Raw genomic sequence first — 13,799 nt, forward strand, 5'->3', positions numbered from 1 at the left:
TAAGAATTAGTCGGCGTGCTAACAGTGTAGAGAATGCTATTAATTAAGACTGGCCTCTTGAGACCCCAACTTTTGTGTCTACCACCCCAAATACTGCAATGATAGGATCCGGATCAATATTCTTTTTACAAATGTAGGTGAATGTATTAAATATCTCAGACCAGAATGTTCCTATGCTTGGGCATGACCAGAACGTGTGAGCCAAAGAGGCAGGGGCTTGGTGACATCGTGTACAATTAGGATCAACATTAGGATATATTTTGGCCAATTTGGTCCTAGAGAGGTGCAGGCGATTAAATACTTTGAATTGTATCAACCTGTGCCTAACACAGATAGACGATGTGTATATTTTGTTGTATAGCTCTTTGCCAAATTTCATCCGTCAATTCAGTATTTAGATCCTCCTCCCACTGTACCTTAAGGGACAGAAGAAATGGGCATTTCATGGCCTGGATAGCAGTATACAGCTGGGAGACACCGCCTGAGAGATAAGGCTTGACCGTCAGACAATGATCGAGAGGGCCAATATTTGGTTTTGAAGGGAATGAACGAAACTGGGAACGGACAAAATCACGGACCTGAAGATACCTGAAGAAATGTGTTTTTGGTAAACTTAATTCATTAACCAAGTAGTCAAAAGAAACGAAAGTGCCATCTACAAAAAGATCTCCCACACTGTTTATGCCTTTTCTAGCCCAGGTGAGAAAGGCCGTATCTATAAGTGATGGCTTAAAGAGAAAGTTTGAGGACAGAGGCATGGACACCAAAGCTTGTATGTGACCAAAATGCTTGCGAAATTGGGTCCATATACGCAAGCTGCCTCTTACAATAGGATTGTCCGTATGTGCACCCACTGCCACTGGCAGTGGAGCACATAACATTGAGGCCAAAGAGACGGACGAGCATGAATGTTGTTCCATTAGACACTCGGACTACTCCCACCCATAGAAGCTCCATACCATATTACTAATTTGTGAATGTTTGCAGCCCAATAATAGTATAAAAAATTTGGTAGAGCTAGTCTCGCATTCTCCTTACGTCTCTCGAGAACTGTTTTCCGTACGCGAGGTATAGTTTTGTTCCATATAAATGTACTGATGTGCCTGTCAAGTTCCTTAAAGAATGATTTGGGTATGAAAATTGGGACTTTTTTGGAATAAATACAAGATCTTAGGTAACGTTACCAACTTTATTGAATTAATACGTCCAGCCAGGGACAGAGGCAAATTAGACCAACGATTAAGATTCTCCTTGATCTGTCCTAAGGCTGATTTGAAGTTATTTTGGAATAGGTCCTTATATCTACTTGTAACGCTTACTCCCAGGTATGTCATGGGGCCCTCTGTAGTCCTGAATGGGTATGAGTCAAAGGATCGATTCCGAGCTAAAACATTTATTGGGAACAAAACACTTTTGGTGAGGTTAATCTTATACCCAGAGGATTTACCAAATTGGTAAATGATGTCTAAGCATTCTGGGATTGAAGTCTCTGGATCCGATATAAACATCAGCAAATCATCGGCATACAATGACACTTTATGAACCAGGCCACCCCTCGTGATACCCCGTATATTGTTATTACATCGCAAAGCCGCGGCAAGTGGCTCAATGACCAGATCAAAGAGAAGAGGGGACAACGGACAACCCTGTCGTGTCCCTCTCTGAACAATGAAATATTGCGAATTAAAGTTATTAGTCCTCACTCTAGCTTGAGGTGCTGCATACAGCGTCCGAATCCAAGAAATACAGATTGGACCAAAGCCGAATTTGCTTAGAGTTTTGAAAAGGTGTCCATACTCAATTCGATCGAAGGCTTTCTGCGCGTTTAGTGAGATCACAATTTCTGGCTAGTGAATCGAATGTTTAGAGTATATTATGTGAAAGAGGCGACGTAAATTGTGAATAGACTGCCTGCCCTTTACAAAGCCTGTTTGGTCAGGATGCACAATTTTTCGTACTATAGATTCCAATCTTAGGGAGAGAATCTTTGTAAGTATTTTATAATCACGTGAGCAGGCTGATCGGGCGATAAGACTCACATTTAGTGGGGTCTTTGCCCTTTTTTGGGAAGGACAGATATTGTGGCTTGGGTCATAGATGTGGGCAGCTTCTCTTGTTTGAGTGATTCATTGTAGACAAGGCACAATAAAGGTATCAATTTAGAGACAAAAGCCTTATAAAACTCAATTGGATACCCATCTGGGCCTGGTGCCTTTCTATTTTTCATTGATCTAATTGCTTGACTAATCTCAGTTTCAAATATCGACTGCTCAAGAATGGCCTTATCCTCCTCAGCTATAGTCGGGAGAGTTACATTGTCAAGAAATACATGATCATTAGGATTGTCTGAAGAATATAAGGATGAATAAAATGATCTGAATTGCTCATTAATGTCTTTGGAATCAAGCTTAACTTCTCCATCCGCAGTTTGAATTTTTGTAATAAAATTGGCAGCAGAATATTGACGCAGCTGATGAGAGAGTAACCTACTTGCCCGCTCTCCATGTTCGTAAAAGTTTTGTCTAGATTTCAGAAATTTCTCTCCTGCTTCTGTGGAAGCAAGAAGATCAAATTCAGTTTGTAATGCTATTCTTTTTTTTTCGGAGGTCAGCTGTAGGGGCTGAGGAGTGTTGCTGGTCAACATCGTGGATTAGATTGATCAACTCATTGTAACGTCTAGACCTGCTTCTATTGAGACGGGCAGTGTATTCTATAATTTGACCCCTAATATATGCTTTAAGAGTTTCCCAAAGTATTAAAATACTGTCTGGCAGCTGGTTAGTTTCAATAAAGAAATCAATCTGTGCAGAAATAAAGTCTACAAATGTTTCATCAGACAACAAAGATGTATAAAATCGCCAATTGCATTGAATTGGCCTTCTAACCTGGAGCCAAAGCTCCATAGTGACTGGAGAGTGGTCAGAGATAACAATGGTTTCATAACTGCAGGACTTAATTGATGAAAGCATTTTTTGATCCAGCAAAAAGAAATCTATTCTTGAATATGTTTGATGAACAGCGGAGAAGAAGGAATACTCTTTTAACGTAGGATTCTTAAATCTCCATGGATCTACTACACCACTAGAACCGCAAAAAGCATTTATAATAGTTGTGGATTTAGAGGGGGAAGGAGGGGCTGTAAATACTTTGGAACTGTATTAAAGTCTCCTCCCAGAATCAGATGATGTGTGCCCAGCTCTGGTATACGGCCAAACAGTTCTTTAAAAAAGTCTGGGTTATCCCAATTTGGAGCATACACACTAACTCGGACCACCGGTACGTTATAAAGTCTGCCCTGAACAATCACAAAACGCCCACATTTATCACTAATAGCACTGGTTTGTATAAATTGTACATTTTTGCCAATCAAGATGGCTGTACCACGGAATTTAGAATTTAATTCAGAGTGGTAGACCTGTGATACACATCCTCTGTTTAATTTAGGAATGTCTGTTGTACGAAGGGGTGTTTCCTGTAGGAAAATTATCTCTGCTTTCAATTTGTTCAAATGTGAAAACACCTTACTTCGCTTTACAGGATGATTGAGTCCCCTCCCGTTCCAGCTCACAAATTTAGTCGTAGGTCTATTCATTCTATCTGCCGAAGCCATGGCTGATAAAGTCCAACTCAATGTTATTGTGATAACTCATCTCCACCTCTGAGAAAGAAAGATAAAGTAAAGGGGAAAAAAACAAAGACACAAAGACAATAAAAAGGCAAACTTTGCAGAACAACGCAAACACCTGCTGGTCCCTCCCCAAATGCAACGTGATCTCATGAAAATACGTGAGTATTTTTACGTAAAGTGTGATTCTACTACACGTACATTTACTAACGTTTTCACACACAATAAAACGTACAATACTGACTTATTAACAGCACTAAAATGTACAATATTGACGTATTGACAGCACTAAAATGTAAATTATCGACGTTAACGTGTAGGCAGCCAGCCACCGGCTCCCATAAATCGTGGCATTAATATTGTTTATTTTATATCACATATAGTCACATCAATACATGTTTTCAGTCACATTTATTAAATGCATTTTACTAAGTTAATCAACCTTATATAAAATAACAGAAATATAAAATAACATTTTGCTCTCGTGACATCACTACAAACTCATTTCGGGTGATGTTAAAAGAAGACTGAATTTTAAAACCGTCAGATGAATAACATTCTTGCCAACCATTTTGTAGTATTTAGCTTGTTGTTTGCTGTGAGACATAAAAAGGCATTTTCTCCTATTCAGCAACTGGCGATCACAACACCAAAACACAACATCAATTCACAAAACGCAACACTTTATTCGTTTGCTGTAATCCAAATCGTTAGAATCCAATTGAGCCCGGTGATCTTCATCTCCATTAGTCTTCATCTCCTCTCAGTAGCGCGACGGCAAACATCAAATCCGCGCTCGTAAATTCAAATTTAAAAAACGCGCCCTCATGAAGCGTTACGACATGATTTACGGCAGTGGCATCGAACGCTCATTGGCTCTCGCCTGCTTCGTCACAGATTTTGACATGTCGTGTTTAAGTCGATTTGTATTTGAAATGGGAAGCGCGCAACTTCACGGAGAGAAGCCGGATTAATATTTTCATTGATTAATAGCTAAGCTAACATTCTGCTTTGTACCTCATACAAAACTATTAACGTTATAAGGTAAGCCTTTATTTGTCCCGCAGTGGGGAAATTGCATTTAGCAACAGCAGGGATACAGGGATAAGTAAAATAATAATCTCACAAACACTAAAACATCAAATAACCTATGAATAACTAGATTAAATTATGCCCATCGGTATTGCACATTACAAGTTATTGCTCAGTCAAATAGCACATTACTTATATAACGTTATATACCACCAGAGAGGACTGCGACTGCAACACATCTTCATTTGAACTACTTTTGGTACCGCTTTTGACATTTTTGCAATAAATAAATTATTGTGAGTACACTGGTCTGTCTGTTATGCTTTGATTTATAACAGTACGTTGTTTTAATAAATGCTAATGGATAGGTTTAGGGGTAAGTGTAGGATTAGCCGTTCAAAATATTTTTTTTAATGCTATATTGTTACCAAAATCGTCATTTTCCAACGTTTTACCTTTTATTTTCTTTATATTCTGTATTAAATTGGTAGGTTTAGGTTTTGGGTAGTGTTAAGGGATCGTAGATTAATCAATAAAATGGTCAAAGGGAAATTATATAGATATCTTTATGATATAACAAAACAAAAAAAAATGTTTTTACCAGAATAAAGTTTTGTATTCTCAAAAAAAAAAATTTCATGATGGATTCGTAAATATTTTACGTTTTTTAGCTGTAAAAATGTAATAATACTACGTTTAAATGTTGCAAATACGTCTATATTTTACATTTTAGCACTTCTCCAAACGTACTAAGACGTACGTTTAGTCTCTTTGAAAGTAACGTATTAATACCTACGTATTAAGGGTGAGACCAGGCTGCCAAATGAGGGACTGCACCCCCCGAACCTCCCAAGCCACTATGAAGTTTCATGGAAAGAAGAAAATAAGACTTACCGAGTGGAGCTGAGGCCCCACGCAAACCTTATACTAACCATTAAGTTGAACATTTGTAACAATGACAAGACTGTTTAGAAAAATTACTCAATATCCCTGTGTACATGAAAAAAAAAAAGGGGGGGCGATTCAGAGTGAAATATGAAAAATCAAGCAGAAAAATTATTGCGTATAGAAAAAAATAAAATGTAAATAATTACATAAATGGATATATAATCACAATAGGCCTACTTTAAAACAGTCAAATTATCCATACTTGTTTCCTACAAATATTAGTAGACAGATCTAGATGGAAAAAAAGAAAGAAGAAAAAAAGGAAAGGAGGAGAAGGAAGTAATAATAATAATAATAATAAATAAATAATAATAAAAAAGAAAAAGAAAAAAAGAAAAAGAAAATAAAAAAGAAAAATAAATAACCCCCCCCGCCTCAATCCGCATACTAGCCATCAGTAACGTTACACCCTCTGTCCGAGGTCACTGAACTGATCCAATGTCCCATGGCATTACACTGCAGCAATATTGATCCCCAACAACAGTTGGTTCACTCCAATACTTCCACCAAGTATAGCGTTACCATGGTATGTAGCCGAACAAGCTCCCATATTAGTCACTCATAAGTCCCCTGACGAAGGTAGTCGCCTTCTCCGGGTCAGTAAAGCTCTTCTGCTGGCCGTCCCGAGTCGTAATTCTCAGTTTTGCAGGATACAACAGCCCGTATTTTATTCCCTCGCATTGCCGTAATAACTGTCTCACCTGTCCGAATGCCGCTCTCTGTCGCGCCACATTCTGCGTGTAATCAGGGAACACTCTGATAATGTCGCCATTTTCAGATACAAGTTTTGGAGATGTAGCAGCCTTTCGCAGAATGTTTTCCTTCTCTTGATGGTAGTGGCACTTAACGACAAAAGGCCTCGGTGGTTGCCCATTTCCCGGGGCTTGTTGCAAGGTACGGTGAGCCCTATCGATAACGGGCGGCTCGTCCAGGCCCATCACTTTTTGTAAAAGGTTTGCAACGAAGGTGCTTGCTGCAACGCCTGCTTCTCGTCCTTCTTTAACCCCAAAGATGCGTAAATTACATCTCCGTGATCTCGCTTCCAAGTCCTCAGCCTTTGCCGCCAAACTCACCACCTCTTTTTTCAGTTCAGTCACCTGTTGCTCCAGATTAGCGATAGCATCCGAGTGAGTGTTAGCTGCAGTTTCCAAGCCTGCGGTGCGCTCCTCTAGCGCGTTAGCTTTGATGTTAGCCTGATCAATTGCACCTTTCAGCTCATCTCTCAAACCACTGATTTGTTTGTGTATTTCCTCATTTTGCATCTCCGCTTTCTCATCCATTTTCGCCAGCAGTTCGTTTCTTAATGAATTTATTGCTTGTAAAATAGCTGACTACCCCAAACTCGTGCTTTCCGCTGGCTCGTTGACTTTACCAGCCTTCCTCAGGTCCGGCATATTTAAGCGGCTTAACTCAATCAACAGAATAAAAAACAAAAATTATAACGTTTTATCCATGCACACAGTGTCTGTGTGGGTTCAACAACGAAAAAGGTGACTTGTAGAAGAATTTTAAGGTTCACGTGGGAGAGCTCAGTTAGACACGTCTACATCTCTTCGAGGCCCAACCGGAAGTCCTACTACTACTATGTGAATGTGAATAAAGTGTTGACTGAGGGGACAGATGGACCGACAGTAATCTTTCCCCGTGTAAAATTAAGCTGACCAAAAATCAACATTGATTCAATGTTTGTCTTTTCAATACCGAAAAGCAAGAAATTATCAACATCAATCCAATATTATTTAGCATTGAATTTTCAACATTGATCAAATATTATTTAGCATTGAAATTTCAACCTCAACCAAAATGAGGATTCTGATGGAATTTCAACATTGAATACCTTGCTATCTGGGACATAAGCTCAATCTTTTCTCAAAACTGCACGTTAATATCAGTTTTAAAAATTACAAGATTGCAGTAGCTAGTATCTCATTATCCATGTTCACCTTCCTTGCTTTTAATGAATTACCCAGAGCATGACCGTTTTCAGGCCCAGAGCTGCTGGAGAGACAGAGAGTTGTCCCTGTAATTCTCCAAGACCTTCCTCACTCACACACCTGAGATTCAAGCCCTGACCTTTCAGCTAACAGGCCAAATCATTACCCTCACGGCCGCCTGCCACACACAACCTTGTTATTTGTGTAACTGAAGATATAAAAGCCGTGGGATCCATTTAGGATGTCAATGTTATCAACAGAAATGCTGTAGGCACACAAATTGGTCATACAAATGTGTTTAGAGTAGTACGTGTTAAGAAATCATTATTACCATTTACCATTCCACACTAAGAAAAATGTCTTCGTTGGACCCTTGCACTTTTTGGTGGGTAATCAGTGCCAAAATGTTTCCCCAAACAATTTATATGCCCTCTGGTTTAGAGTTAAAGGGATACTTCACCGCTTTTTCATATTAAACTATGTTATTCCCTTAACCAAGACGAGTTGATACACACCTCTCTCAGGTCAGTGCGTGCTCTTAATCTCTCTGACGTGCGGTGACGATCTGATAGCATTTAGCTTAGCCCACTAAGCCCAGTTCATTCACTATGGTACCAAACAGAGATCAAGTTAGAAGCAAAACACCTCCACGTTTTCCCTATTTAAATACAGTTACACCAATAGTTGAACGATCAAGTATGGTGACATAACATAAAACGTGGTGCTTTTCTAAGCGGATTCAAACGGAGAACTATAATGTATGGCGGAATAGCACTTCTGAGAGCACTTCGACTCGGCGCAGTAAAAAGTCACGCCTGGAAAATCCTTCCTCACATCTCCCCCTCCCCCTTATTGACAGAAATGAGAGAGGGAATAACATAGTTTAATATGAAAAAGCGGTGAAGTATCCCTTTAAGGAATGATGTAAGGAAGACAATTGTGAATGTAAGGCACAATTTGTAGCAAAGGGAAAGCCACCTCTTTAGCCATGAACATTTTCACAATATAGCAAGGCTTTGAGTGCCTTTTAGCTTGTATAAAGATCACCTTTTTCCCATAACACGACATAAGATACAGTTCTACCATAAAGACTCAGATGTGTACATGTATTTTATTCCATAAAAAATAAACAGATGATAGTTAGCTACAGTGATTCATATTTAGTTGTGTAGAAAAGTTCTTAGGTGTATGCCCCCGTCCAAATCCTGGGGATGCAGGGGAACGCTGGCGTCATTGTGAACGTGAAACGGAAATCATTGCTTATACTCCAGGTGTCATTATGAATAAATGACGTAGTGTTTGAGTCTTCCTGGTAAAACTTACACTGCATGGTGCTATCATTTGTTTTCTTGTAAACTAAGAATGTTTGGTCTGATTCTGTTCCAAAATAGGGACTTAAAATGTAAGAATGTTACACTTTAAGAATGTTGAATGATGCATTAAGTGCCGTCTGCTGCTGTTTTCTCCTTTTCTTTTGTCACTGCGAAACAAGCGAGGACACTGCAGCACACATTTACAAAATTCTAGTTGTAATGACAAGATTATTGCTTTTTGTATGCTCAACAGACAGTCAACAGACTGTGATAAAATGTGCTGCAACCTTTTATGCAATAGGAATATATATATAAATATCCAGGTTGATGAGTCGCATGACTTGGTCTTGACTTGGACTCGAGTCCCATGTTTGATGACTTGCGACTCGACTTCAGATGGGCAGTTTTGAGAATTAAGCTCTCTTTGTGTTTTCCACTCATGGCTATTAAACACAGAAGAGTTGTTAGATAATTGCAGTGATTTAATGCTGAACGTCCCACAACTATTCCAACCTCTGTTGCTTTGTAACTACACTGTAAAAACTTATTTAGAAAAAAGTTACCTGGTTGCCTTAAAATTTTGAGTTTATTGAAATTAAAATTTTGAGTTAATACAATGAAACTTTTTTGAGATTCGACAAACTTTATTAAAATATTATTAAAAGATTTTGTAATCATATTGGGTAATTGTGTGTGTTTTATTTCTGATGACGCAGTTAAACATGCCAAATAGTGCTATTTTCATGATTTATCAATTTGTTATGTGGTTCAGATACAATAATATTTTGAGTTTCTATTTATTAAACAAATTTCCTTCATTGTATCAACTCAAATTTTTAATTTCAATAAACTCAAAATTTTAAGGCAACCAGGTTATTTAATTTTTTTTAAGTTAAACCAACATTTTTTTAAAAAATTTTTTACAGTGTAATAATACAGTACCTTTTCAGCACCACCCTTATTTATTTTATGCATTTAGAATTTTAAAGAAATTCTATTATTACAAAGCATGGTAAGGGGCGAGATATTTTTCAAACATGTTGACCAATCAGAGGACATTGTGCTTTTCAGAAGGAGGGGCTTCATAGAGACAGGAACTAAACAGAGCGTTACTGACAGACTGGGCCCATGTCCACACTAATACATTTTAGTTTGAAAACGCATCTTTTTCTCTCAGTTTTGGCCTTCCGTCCACACTAAGATGGCGTTTGAAGGCAACAAAAACTTGAAAAAAAACAAAAAACAATAAAGCTTTTTGAAAATGCACTCCAAAGTGGATGCATTTAAGAATGCCGTCTTCGTGCCATAGTGTGGACTGTGAAGATGGACGATGGATATAGTCATGTGACACATATTTTAACAATACTTATGCATGTTTATACCACTATTGTGTCAGTTATGTGCTATTCACATTCACACAGTTAAAAAAATACATAAAATACATTACTTTGCACACTTATACTTGCATTTGCTGTCCTGTGGCAAAACACAAGTGAGGTTGCGTTTTAGACCAAACTTAAAGGGCTAGTTCACCCAAAAATGACATTATTAATTTCATTAATTACTCACCCTCATGTCGTTGGACACCCGTAAGACCTTCGTTCATCTTCGGAACACAAATGAAGATATTTTTGTTGAAAGCTGATGGCTGAGAAAGGCTTCAGATAGGCCTCCATTGGCATTCAGTACATTCCCACTCACAAGACCCATTAAAGGCACTAAAGACGTTGTTGCAAAGTCCTACAATAATTGTGGCTCTACAATAATTTTACGAAGCGACGAGAATAGTTTTTGTGCGCAAAAAAAATCAAAATAATGACTTTATCCACCAAATTATTGTCATCCGTGTAGGTCTCGGATGTGAACTCACGCGATAGCGGCGCTCCTCCTCTTCTGGGTCATGTATCTAAACGGCGGATCTGTGTCATATTCTCGCGCATGCGTCAAGTTCACGTCAATAACTTGGTGGATAAAGTCGTTATTTTGATTTTTGTGTGCACAACAACTATTTTCGTTGCATTGTAAAATTATTGTACAGCCACTGTAGTGAGATGGACTTTGTAAGGACGTCTTTAGTGCCTTTAATGGGTCTTGTGAGTGGGTCAGTGGGAATGTACTGAATGCCAATAGAGGCCTCTCTGAAGCCTTTCTCAGCCATCAGCTTTCAACAAAAATATCTTCATTTGTGTTCCGAAGATGAACGAGGGTGAGTAATTAATGAAATCAATTTCATTTTTGGGTGAACTAAACCTTTAATGGTTGACCGAGTGCAACCTGGACACATCAGTAAACGGTTTTGAGACATTTTGCTAAATAAAATGATCCTGCCAGAAGAAATGCGTGATAACACTATGACTAGTTAAATTTGGTATTTAATGATGTTTTATTGTAAATGAGAAACTTGGAAAACGGAAAACGTTTTGAAACTATAATTCTGTTTTCAAATCTATCCGGATTAAAGCAGACATAGCTTGGGAAGAGAGAAGCTGAAACAATGGAGAAAATTGAGAAAATAATCAACATTCAAGCAGGAAAATCTTCTCTAGTAGAGACCAAAAACAACATCAAGACTGTGAAAAGGACAAAATATGGCCTCTTAAATCAACTAGGCTGGAACACAGTGTTACATTAATATGAATATAGGGAAAATGTCTATCAGGAAAATTAAATCACAATTTAAAAAATGGCCCTAAAATCCTGGGAATATTCCTCCCCTCAAAATTAAGTAATCAGGTTGAATAATCACAAATGCAATTTCTGAGGCACTCAAAACAAAGGAGTTTCATTGATTTTCTTTGCGCCATGTTGTCTACATTAAATAGAGAAATTTCCTTTCCTTAAATTGCTCTTTTATGCTCAGATATGTTTGATTTTAATTGTGAACTGTAAAGTTCCTTGCTTTGTTCTTGGTGACTCTCGTCTTAAAAACCTCCAAACGAATGGAACATTTCATTTCAAATTTCACAAATGGAGTTTTCACCCAAGATGATGCATCACATCGCATTTCTTTACTCATCTGACAGATGGAATGGACACATTAAAAGCATATGTGATATTAGTGTGTTACTCTGTGCTTGAAAACATAATAATAATAATTCAAAATAAGATTCCATCGACTTAAACTGCTGTATAATTTTATTTGTTGAGTTAAGTTTCGGTACTTTTAGCTCAAAGCTTGGCTTGCTCATTTCTTGAATGTCTAACATGAGGATTTCATCATGTTTTCTCCAATTATAAATGCATGTTATTAAACATGACAAAAATAATATTCTTTCAAGAACAGCATGTGTGTCTTGCACACATTCTAGTATAAATCATTGGTTAAGAATGGAGGAATGCGCTGAGATTGTGTGCATAGGGTGAATGTGCGGGAGGGAAAATATTACAGTTGGAACATTTTCCCATAAAAATGTTTGATGGAATTTAGAGCAGCCGCAGACCGATTCCGACAATCTCAAACCTGCCCTTTCTTTAGAAGGTCTATCTCTGCACATACATAGCAAGAGAAAGAGCTGTCTCATCTCAAACCACCCTTGTTGAAACTTTAATTTACCATTGTTATTATAAACATATCAGGCTGGAGAAAGCTGATTGTACATTTTGAAAAGGCAGAAAGAATTAGGTTTTCGGGTGCATGTAGAATCATCCTTTTTTTACACTGTGTATGTAAGATTCAGTTTACAGCCACAAACCCTTTGAGTGCATTGAAGACGGTGTACTGGTCTAACAGAGCTGCACTCGGCACAGCAGCTGATCAATCTGAAACCAATTAACAGACTTCATCTGCTGTCTGCCTCATTCAGAGCTCGTTCTGAACATCTCTATCAGTGGCTGCTCTGTACGTTCTGGAGAGCAGTGCTTTTTTAGGATCGTTCAGATATTATTAGAGCGTTTCTTAATATTTTAAAGAGTTTTTAAATGTTATATTTTTTATTTTCTTTATCATTTTAGTAACAATATTTTAATAGTTAAATGTAAATATTCTACTGACTAATTTGAAAGTACATGTGAACAAGCTCACATTAATTAGCAACTACATGCCAACTAACTCATTCATTTGAAAATTCATGCAAACTAACTCCATAATTTGAAACTACATGTCAAATAACTCAATAATTTGAAACTACATGTCAACTAACTCATTCATTTGAAACATGTCAACTAACTCATTCATTTGTAATGATTGAGTCACTGGAGGAAAGGTTTTGATGAACCCAAGTGCAGTTATTTTATTAAATCTTGACATAACTCCAAAAGCATTAAACAAAAGACTTAACTGAAACCAAACATTCACCCACAATGGGTTACACATTCAATATCAGACAAATACACATGGCAACGTGAGGGCTTAAATACACAAGGGCTAATGTCAAGACAGGGGACACCTGTGAACAATGATTAACCTATAAACCAATCGCAACAGGACACAGAAACACGTGGCAGAAACACATGAGGGCATGGAGTCACATGACAATAGAACGCGAGACAACCAGGAAGTGCATGACAAAACATGACAGTGAACATGAAAACCTCAAAACATTAAATATGAACCCAACACCAAAACACCCTTTGACACAACTACATGTGAACCAACTCATTAATTCGCAACTATAGGCCAACTAACTCATTCATTTGCAACATGTAAACTAATGGGTCCTGCACACTGGGATTTTTCAAAATCCTTTGCGAATGTTCCTTGTCAGACTGTATGAACATGATCCCCGATGTAAGCTGTGCCACACTGTCAGATCTCAGTTGTCATTAATGTCAGACTGTACGATAGTCAAGGCGTGCTAAAAACAGACGCACGCAAGAAAACTCGTCTGGAGTTTTTTTATCATCAATGAATGAAGCGTTCAGTGAAAGTGAGCTGCATTATACGCGGGACTGAAATGGTGGCTACAAAGAAATCTCTAGCTCTCGTTTTGGTCATAGTTTGTCTTGAAA

General features: G+C 37.9%; 1 protein-coding gene across 1 annotated transcript in view; it reads left to right on the top strand.

Moving 5' to 3' along the window:
* tmie (transmembrane inner ear) overlaps positions 1 to 13,799 on the top strand; it is a 71,189-nt gene that overhangs the window by 55,216 nt on the left and 2,174 nt on the right. The gene's annotated exons all lie outside the window — the stretch shown is intronic.

The sequence above is a fragment of the Pseudorasbora parva genome, chromosome 9 (assembly GCF_024679245.1).
Source record: "Pseudorasbora parva isolate DD20220531a chromosome 9, ASM2467924v1, whole genome shotgun sequence".
NCBI lineage: Eukaryota > Metazoa > Chordata > Actinopteri > Cypriniformes > Gobionidae > Pseudorasbora > Pseudorasbora parva.